Consider the following 9369-nt stretch of genomic DNA (forward strand, 5'->3'; position numbering starts at 1 on the left):
GGTAATAATAAAAGTATTATTTATTTTCAAGTTTATGATTAATGTTTATATTCTATGTTATAGCCGACGTGGCGAGTCTGTGAAAACAAAGTGGCTCGGAGGAAACTCATATGCACGTGTAGAATTTTAAACGGTAAAATAGATTTCTAGTCTTGCCTCTAGCTCAAGTTTTCCATGATCGTTCTATTTTCCTGACCATAGGCATGCGTTAAGTGTAACGATGATGCCGACAACAATGAGGACACGATGTTAGAAGAATACTCGTGCTGAATTGACCCAAATTGTATGTTATACTAGGAGATGTTTTCGTCACAAGTCTATAGTCCATAATACGAGAAGTTATCATATGCACAATTCCTTAGACCATGAGAATATAGAGTCACTTCATACTGGAAGATGCACTTTGGGGTTGTTATGACGTCAACCGTAACTGGGTGATCATCATGACAACTTATATGTTCATCGAAGACGTATTACAAGGGACTAGATAGTTCGATACTGGGATTTGCTCCTCTGGCAATGGAAAGATATTCTTAGGGCACTCTCGGCATGACGGCCTCCATCATCGTCTGACTAGACACAATGTGACTTGCTCACGGGGTGACGGAACACAAGAACGAGAAAAGATAACAAGAACGAAACAAGATAACAAAACCGTAGGTTTTGTGAAGTTTCGCAAAGTAAAAGTAATATCCACTACAAGAAATATGTCAACTTATGAGCACCACTATTGGTCACTGAAAGGTCACAAATTTCCATTTATGACCTTTTTGTGACCAAAATCATAAGGTTAAAAGCTGGGCGTCGTAAACTGATTATAGCGACCTTTCTTCTGGAATGGTCGCAAACGTTTATGACCAAAATACGTCTACTGTGGCGTTTTGGTCACTAGCAACCTCCCCAGGCCACGTAGGCATCCAGCGTGGCAATCTGACGTGGCACAAGATTCAGCCCGGTCCAATTCGGTGTTTATATGGGCCGAGCCCATTAATTCAGCCCATTTATATTTTTTTCCTCTGTGCTTTGATTGGCTAAATGGGCTTGGCCCAACAATTAGGATTTTTTTTCTGAGATGCAGTCTTTTACAATCCATTTTTTTGGGCCTCAACCTTTTTAGAATCTGAAAGTTATATTGCTCTTTTTAGAAACAAGTCCAACATAGTTTGGGCCATGGCCTTTTTAGAGCCCAAGTATTGAGTGCAATATAAATTCTGGACATGGCCTTTTTACAATCCAATAGTGGGCCAAGCCCTCTTTTATTTACAGCCAATATTCTCAAATCAGTATAGTAATAGTACTTCTTTCCCACAATAACAACACAAGTATAGAAAACTTTCTCACACAACTTTATCTCGCATAACATTAGACAGACGAACACATATCAATAACTTATCTCCTATGTTCACAAATACATAACTTTTGGAATAGCGGCACAAGCTGCGGCAATACAAGCATTCAAAAAGCAGAAGCCAGCAAGCAATATCCATCAGGAGGTGCCTTGCATACTGCCTCCTTCAAGCCTGCGAGAGAAAAAACAAGGTGAAGGTCAGTACGCATCAAGGATGCTGCTGTTCTGGGTCAAGCCAAGTCAAGCGCATAAGAGAATTTAGTCAACAAAAAGTAATACACTACAAAACAAGGGAGCTCTCAAACCATACATCCTTGATGCTATTAATACACTACAAAACAAGGGAACTCCACAGCAAAACAAGGGAGCAATTCAGGGAAAGGAATACTACAGTTGCTTGAGACATGTGGTACTCGCTCGAAAGTAATCAGTAACCAACGAGTCAATAAAAGTGTGCAAGTAGGCCACTCTACCCAGTGAGATTAATACACTACAGAATCTATCTAAGACAAGACCACCACCGACATTAAACTGTACTATATTTCTGGACAACAAACTAAATAGACGGCTGCTCTCAAACCATACATCCAAACGAAGCAAACGAGTACTCTACGGAAACCTTAGAGCATGCTTTACAACTCATATGTAGAGGCCAACTTGAAATTATGAGCATAACAAACTCGTTTTTCAGTTAGAAGCTCGCTTCCCAAAACTGTCAGGTAGTGCAGTTTTTTAACTGAACCAAATTTAGTTTACGGAACGGCCAGAGAAAACCAATTCTACAGGAGACATGATCATATTCCTAATCATCATGCATTTGCCATGCAGATCAACCAATTCTTCTTGAAAAATGAAAATTAAAGCAGTGATTCTGAAATGGCATTTACCTTCCATATCAAAGATGAAGCATTCCCTTCTTTTAACTTCTTCAACCTAGAGCTCCTGTAGAAGAATGAAAATGACCATTATCATGGCAGCCAATTCAAAATGAAAGCAATACCTTCCAACAAAGAACAGCTAGGAAAAGAATAATTAACAGAATAATAAATAGATACACAAGCAGCTAGGAGTCGATCCTGAAGCATGAGGGCATGGATAACAGTAGCAACCATGAGGAGTAAATAGTAGCAAATATTATATTGGTGCAAAAAGGTAAATACCAGCAAGCTCTAAGAAGACTCCAAGAGCTTGATGGCTCACAATACAATCATGTTTTCGATAACAAATACTACTAGAATTAAGGCACTGAACATATTCTAAGAAGTATCAACATCATGGCAGTAAAAATTAGTAGTAGCAGCTAGCAGGACATCAATCGAACACAACGTAATTATCATTTGAACAATACCGGTCACAACAAGTAATCAGAATACAGCAGCGAGTGGGTGCAAACACCAACCATAACCAGGAATACTGGAGAACTACAAGTTAAATGTACTAAAAGAAACCACCAAAATCTCTCAATACCGGTCACAACAAGTAATCAGAATACAGCAGCAACAAGTACCAGGAATAAATCACGTTAGTAACTAGAACAGAGAAAGAAAATGTAGAAGTGGCACGAGTCATGAATGGTGTCTTGAGTTACTGCTGCATCGTCCGTAACAGAGGCCGAGGAACTCGCTGTGATGGGTTGCAGCATCTATGCTGATGCAGTCTCAGCCACAGGCTCCTCCTCACACCTGAAGTGAAACACGCAGGTTGGTCAGCAGAACTACAACAGTTTAGCTTTTGGAGATGACAAATAACTCAAATTACCCTTGATATCTGTTTCAAAAAAATTAACCTTCTAGTATGGCCATGTTAATACATAAAATTAACCTTTTCCCTTTTACTTTCTATGAAAAATGTAAGAGACCAGAATTCTACATGTAGCTTTTGTAGACATAAATCCTAGAGAAATACAACTCTGTACGAGAATCACCCCAAATATGAACAGAACAATTCGGTATCGCCTAGACAAGGAATTGAAAATGCATGAGCTGATGCTATTGTATGATACAGTTATATACTCCCATAAAAGAAGTGTTGTTTAAGTACACTCTCTTCTCTTTATTCCATCTATTAAGTATATACTCCCATAATAGATAAAAGAAGTATATACTCCCATAAAAGACTTCCAGCTGCCTTTCAGTGCCTACGTACAGTGCTTTGCAATCAGGTTTAGGACTAGCACAGTGAAAACAAAACTATCTACTTGTTGTACTTGTTATGTTAAACCATCGAAATAAATCTGGTGTGACACAGGTGGGTTATGCTATCCACGACACGAGCACTGCATTTGTTAATATTGACTGTAGTAACGAGGGACTGTTCAATGCTACAATTCAACCACGGAGTAAACTCAAATGAGCATGGAAGAAGAGCTCACCTCGTTGAAGGCGAGGATCTGGCCGTAGCTCTTCTTCACGCATTCTCGAGAGGCTTCCGAATTTGAATCATGTCCTCACCAGAACTTGGACTTGGCGTGGATCTCCTCGGTCGGCGTCGGCAGGCCCCTCCCGACAACCTCGTATTGGTGGAACTGCACGAGTGCGAGCGCCAAATGGTCAGTTCAGATCACACGACAAGAACTAATCCCCATGATAATGGTGCGTACGAGTAAGAGGGGCTCACCCTGACCGTGACCATCCTGGCCGGAGTTGCTGAGGTCACCGTGCGTCGGTCTGGGGCGATGGGATTGCTGTTGTGCGATGCTGCGACGGGCTTCTGTTCGCGGGAGCCGCGCCAGCCCAGGGCCCCGCCGGTGAGCTCCGACGAGGGGAGGGGGGAGGGAGGCGACCCCCATGACCATGGCTGCCAAATCCCTCCCTCCGGATCGAGGCTGTGTCCGCCAGATCGGTGTGGCCAAGGCTGCCAGTCCGCCTCGCCTGCTCGAACTGGGCCTCGAGGAGAGGAGGTGGTGGCCATCGACAGTGGGGATGGGGGGCGACGGCGGCGGCGGCGTCCATCTCCACCTGGATCACGCGCGTGGGGGTATGAGGAGGGGAGGGGAATTGGCTCGCGAGATTTGTTCGCGAGGGGGCGACTCGGACAGGAGGGGTGGTGGAAGGAAGGATGGCCGGTGCTGGGGGTGATGAGGAGGTCGGCGGCGGCGGGGGTGGGGGAGGCCGGCGGCGGGGTTGGGATGGCAGAGAGAGGGAGGTCTGGGTTGGGGACAGGGGGATCTGGGAGGAGGTGGCGGCGGTGAGGACCTGAGGGAGGAGGAGTGTGGGTGCGGGTTAGGGTTTGGGCTGCGGATGGATGGCTGGATGGAGAGGTGGATAGTTGGACGGATGGATGGGCGCCATGTCATCGATCCGTGTGACAACTAAACCCACCAATGAGAATAGAGCACATATAATTGTGTTTTTCCTTTTGTTTTTCTTCTACTTTTACACATGAAAAAAAAATCAAAAAATGGTCTCACATTATGCACAAGTTTGTATCTTGAATGAAAAACAATGTTGCCTAAGAAATTTTTCATTTTCCTTGCATGAAATATTCATTTTCCATTTCTCGAGTGCTCAAAATGAGTTTTTTTTGTAAAGAACATACCAAATATTTGTTGCAAAATTGTATCAAATCATTTTTCTAAAATACTAGACCATATTTAATGTACAAATAACCAAATGGTTAGGTGTCAAAACTTTTAATCTACCTCTCGTGAAAAAGACAAATTTCCGCCGATTCAGCTGGAAGCGGGTCAAATTTGAACTACAGTTGCCTCATAGTTTGCTATTTATTTTTTCCAAAAATCATTTCTAGGTACATAAGTATCTATTTAATCAGAGAAACATCAAAAGTTTTCCAAGATTCAACCACTAGCTAGGAACGGTCAAGCCCGCCGTTTTGACCGCATTTTGAAACGGGCATAAAAAATTCTAAAAAAATCAAAAAATTGGAAAACCTTCGCATTGTGTCATCATATGTGGCCAAGTTCCTAGGAAAAATAACAAACTTGTAATACGGCAATTATTTTAAAAAAGTGTTCTCAGAAACGAGCTATCATGTGTGGAGATCAATGGCTTTCAAGCCAAATGATCAATCTTATGGCCACATCCATGGCATAGTTTGTTCAAATGATCTCATATTGTGCACAAGGATGCATATTGGAATGGCAAACAATGTTGCCTAGGGAAGTTTTCATTTTCGTTGGACGAAAAAACCATTTTCCATTTTTCGAGTGCCCGAAAGGAGGTTTTTTTGTGAAGGAACTACCAAATAATTGTTGCAAAATTGGACCAAATCATTTTTCTAAAATACTAGGCAATATTTAATGCACAATTGACAAAATGGACTGGTGTAAAAAATTTTGATCCACCTCTCGTGAAAAAGACAAATTTCCGCCGATTCAGCTGGAAGCGGGTCAAATTTGAACTGCAGCTACCTCATAGTTTGCTATTTATTTTTTCCAAAAATCATTTATAGTTACATAAGTATCTATTTAATCATTGAAACACCAAAAAAATTCCAAGATTCAACCACTAGCTAGGAACGGTCAAGCGCGCCGTTTTGACCGCATTTTGAAACGGGCATAAAAAATTCAAAAAAAATCAAAAAATTGGGAAACCTTCGCATTGTGTCATCATATGTGGCCAAGTTTCCAGGAAAAATAATAAACTTGTAATACGGTAATTATTTTAAAAAAGTGTTCTCAGAAATGAGCTATCAAGTGTGAAGATTCATGGCTTTCAAGCCAAATGATCAATCTTATGGCCACATTCATGGCATAGTTTGTTCAAATGATCTCATATTGTGCACAAGGGTGCATATTGGAATAGCAAACAATGTTGCCTAAGGAAGTTTTCATTTTCGTTGGACGAAAAAACCATTTTCCATTTTTTGAGTGCCCGAAAGGAGGTTTTTTTGTGAAGGAACTACCAAATAATTGTTGCAAAATTGGACCAAATCATTTTTATAAAATACTAGGCAATATTTAATGCACAATTGACAAAATGGTCTGGTGTAAAATTTTTTGATCCACCTCTCGTGAAAAAGACAAATTTCTGCCGATTCAGTTGGAAGCGGGTCAAATTTGAACTGCAGCTGCCTCATAGTTTGCTATTTATTTTTTCCAAAAATCATTTCTAGTTACATAAGGACCTATTTAATCATAAATACATGGTTTGGTGGCGATACGTTGAGGTTTGGGCGGTGGCCGAGGGCCCCAACTCTAGAGCGCGTAAACTCGCATGCCCGCCGCGTGGTCACCGCGTGACCGTGGTGTTGCCATGTGTTCTGGGCGGCCTAGGCATGTCTAGTGGGTTGGGCACTCCCCAGGTTGGTGCTAGGAAGAAAATTACAACATAAGATTCTCACGAGGAGACCAATCGATGCTCAAACATGAATTACCAGCCAAGTGTTTGATTAGCGGTACGGGAAATGTACATGGCTAATGGGCGTGAGTTTTGGCTGAGGATGATCAGTTACTAAGAAGACCGTTTTCACAAATTTTCAGCTCAAAAGGAGGAGACTAGGTGGTACTTGCTTTGCAAACTACCACACTGGACATAACTACGAATGTTGAAGCTCGGCTCAAAATAATGAATGGATTGAGCTGGCATTTGGTGGAGGATGGTTATTTGAGCATAGGAAAGCACTGTAGAAAATGGATGCTATTTGGACATGCCAAAGTGGTACTTCCTTCACAAACTGTTACTCTGAACAGAATAGGAAAATGAATATTTTTGAATTATTTTTGAACTAGGCAAGGAAGATTTTTACATATTTGATGAAGATATGACCCAAAGAATTTATGAGATTTTTTTGGGAATTTTGAGAATGATAGAAATATAGGTTGCTTCACAACCTAGGGCAAAAACTGCCACATGGACATGACACATAGGCAAAACTGATGAGATGGCGCCTAGTCATCACAACCCACCACAATCTACAAGGTTATGACCATCTATATTGGTCATTAACAACTAGAAATAAGGCAGCGGACTAGCACTGTTTGCTTTGTGACTATTTCGTGTTAGGAAATTACGACCTTTCTGACCAAAATGGTCGCAATGGTTTAGGGTTTGAAGCCCCCTGAACAGCTTTTGACCAATTGGTCTAAAATGGTCATAAATTTATGACCAATTCTTCGAGGGTCACTGACAGAAGGTCATAAGTTGACATATTTCTTGTAGTGATCATATGGTAAGCACAGGTTCACTCGATTATCATTTGTGTGAGTATAAGGGTCAATATGGATGTCCACGATTCCGATGTTTATATTTCACCTAACCTGCAGGGTCAATTGCTAAAGGTTTACGATATATTGAGTGGTGTTGGAGTTAGAAGTTAATGAAACTATCACCGAAAAAGTTTCGGATGTAAGAAATTGTCTTGAGAGACAACCGGAGTTGTTTTGGAGAAACCGGGAGTGTTTCAGAGAAAATTAGATAAAACCAGAAAGGTGAAAAAGTTCAAAGAGTGAAAATAATTATGTGGAGGGGTTCCAGGATTTATTGGGAACCCCCTAGAATTATTAGAGGCGCCTTGGCCTGCCCAAATAGGCTAAGTCCTATTAGGGGGTAGCCAGATGGGCCTTCAGGCTTAATAGGGTGGTGCTCCCCTATCCTTGGCCACCGAGTTGGGGCCCACCCCTTGGTGCGCCACCACAAGGGACGGAGGCTCCTCTTCCAAGTCGGTCTCCCCTTCCTCGCTAATATATACGAAGGGGTGCCCCTTAGAGACACAAGTTCTCATGCAATCTCGGGCACCCCCTCTCTCTATTCTCTAGAAAAGTTGTGAGATGCCACGAGGTTGCTCCTCTTTCCTCTAGTTTGCCGGCGATGCCTAGCTCTGGATGGTGAAGCATTATCAGATCATTATTCTCATACGCGTGCAATCTATAGAGAGATCATGCTTTCGATCTTTGTTCGATGGACCGTTTGTGGGACGGTTCGAGGGATTTTGATAATGATCTACACCAACACTTCTTCCACTGCAACTCAAAATTGGTAATGATCATATCTAACTTTATATACATCTTCATAGTGGTCCTGATAGGCCAATTTTTTTGGTTCAAACTACGTTTCCCAACACTTTTGAGCCGCCCATGTTTTGTTTTTAGTCTCTATTCTTTCTTAATAAAATAAATGTTCAGGATTTCAAACAAAAAATCCATTTTTAAAAATTGTCACTAATTTGGAAAAATGTTCATGATTTTTTTTCAAAAAGTTCTCAAACTCTAAATTCTTTGCGAGTTCAAAAATATTAGCGATTTCAAACAATGTTGTCAAATTAAAAAAATACTCCAATTCAAAAAAGTTCACAAATTTCAAAAAATATTCATGAATTAAAAAATGTTCATGGATTAAAAAATGTTCATGGATTTCAGAAAATGTACGCGAGATCAAAACATTTTAACAAATTTCAAAGAATGTTGACTGGTTTAAAAAAAATATACCTAAGACCAATATTTCAACAAATTTAAAAAATACTCACAAATTTCATAAGATATTTGCAAGTTTAAAAAAAATCACAGATTTCAAAATGGTTCATGAGTCCAACAAATATTTGCATATTTGAAAAAAGGTCATGAATTTGAAAATTAGTCTCGGTTTACAAAAAAAACTTTATGAATTTATATTTTTTTCTTGTTTTCCAAAAAATATATTTGTAAAGTGATCACGTAAAAAGTCACAAACTTTAAAAGAACCTTCACATATTTGAAACAAAAAGGAAAAAAAGGAAAAATTAAAGAAAGAAAGATGACAGAAAAAATGTAGAAACAGACTAACGGGCCGGACCATAACCGCGGGCGGATGTGCAGGTTTGGTCGCTATGCCCATACCTGCTCAGGGGAATAGGAACCCCAAAATCACTAATTAAGGGGTACCCATTGAAAAAGCCAATAACACCTTTATAGGTTATGACAAGTGGTGCACTCCATGTGTGCCACTTGTTGCAACTTGAGATTTTTTAATTCGTTTATTAAAAAATGTTTTGTCTTTTAAATCATGCATCCAAATCATGAACATTTTCACGGTTAGATTTCTTGCGCCGAGATCAATGAAACTAGATCCCATGTTAATAGGTTGTGA

The sequence above is a fragment of the Triticum aestivum genome, chromosome 7B (genome assembly GCF_018294505.1).
Source record: "Triticum aestivum cultivar Chinese Spring chromosome 7B, IWGSC CS RefSeq v2.1, whole genome shotgun sequence".
In the NCBI taxonomy this organism is placed as follows: Eukaryota; Viridiplantae; Streptophyta; class Magnoliopsida; order Poales; family Poaceae; genus Triticum; species Triticum aestivum.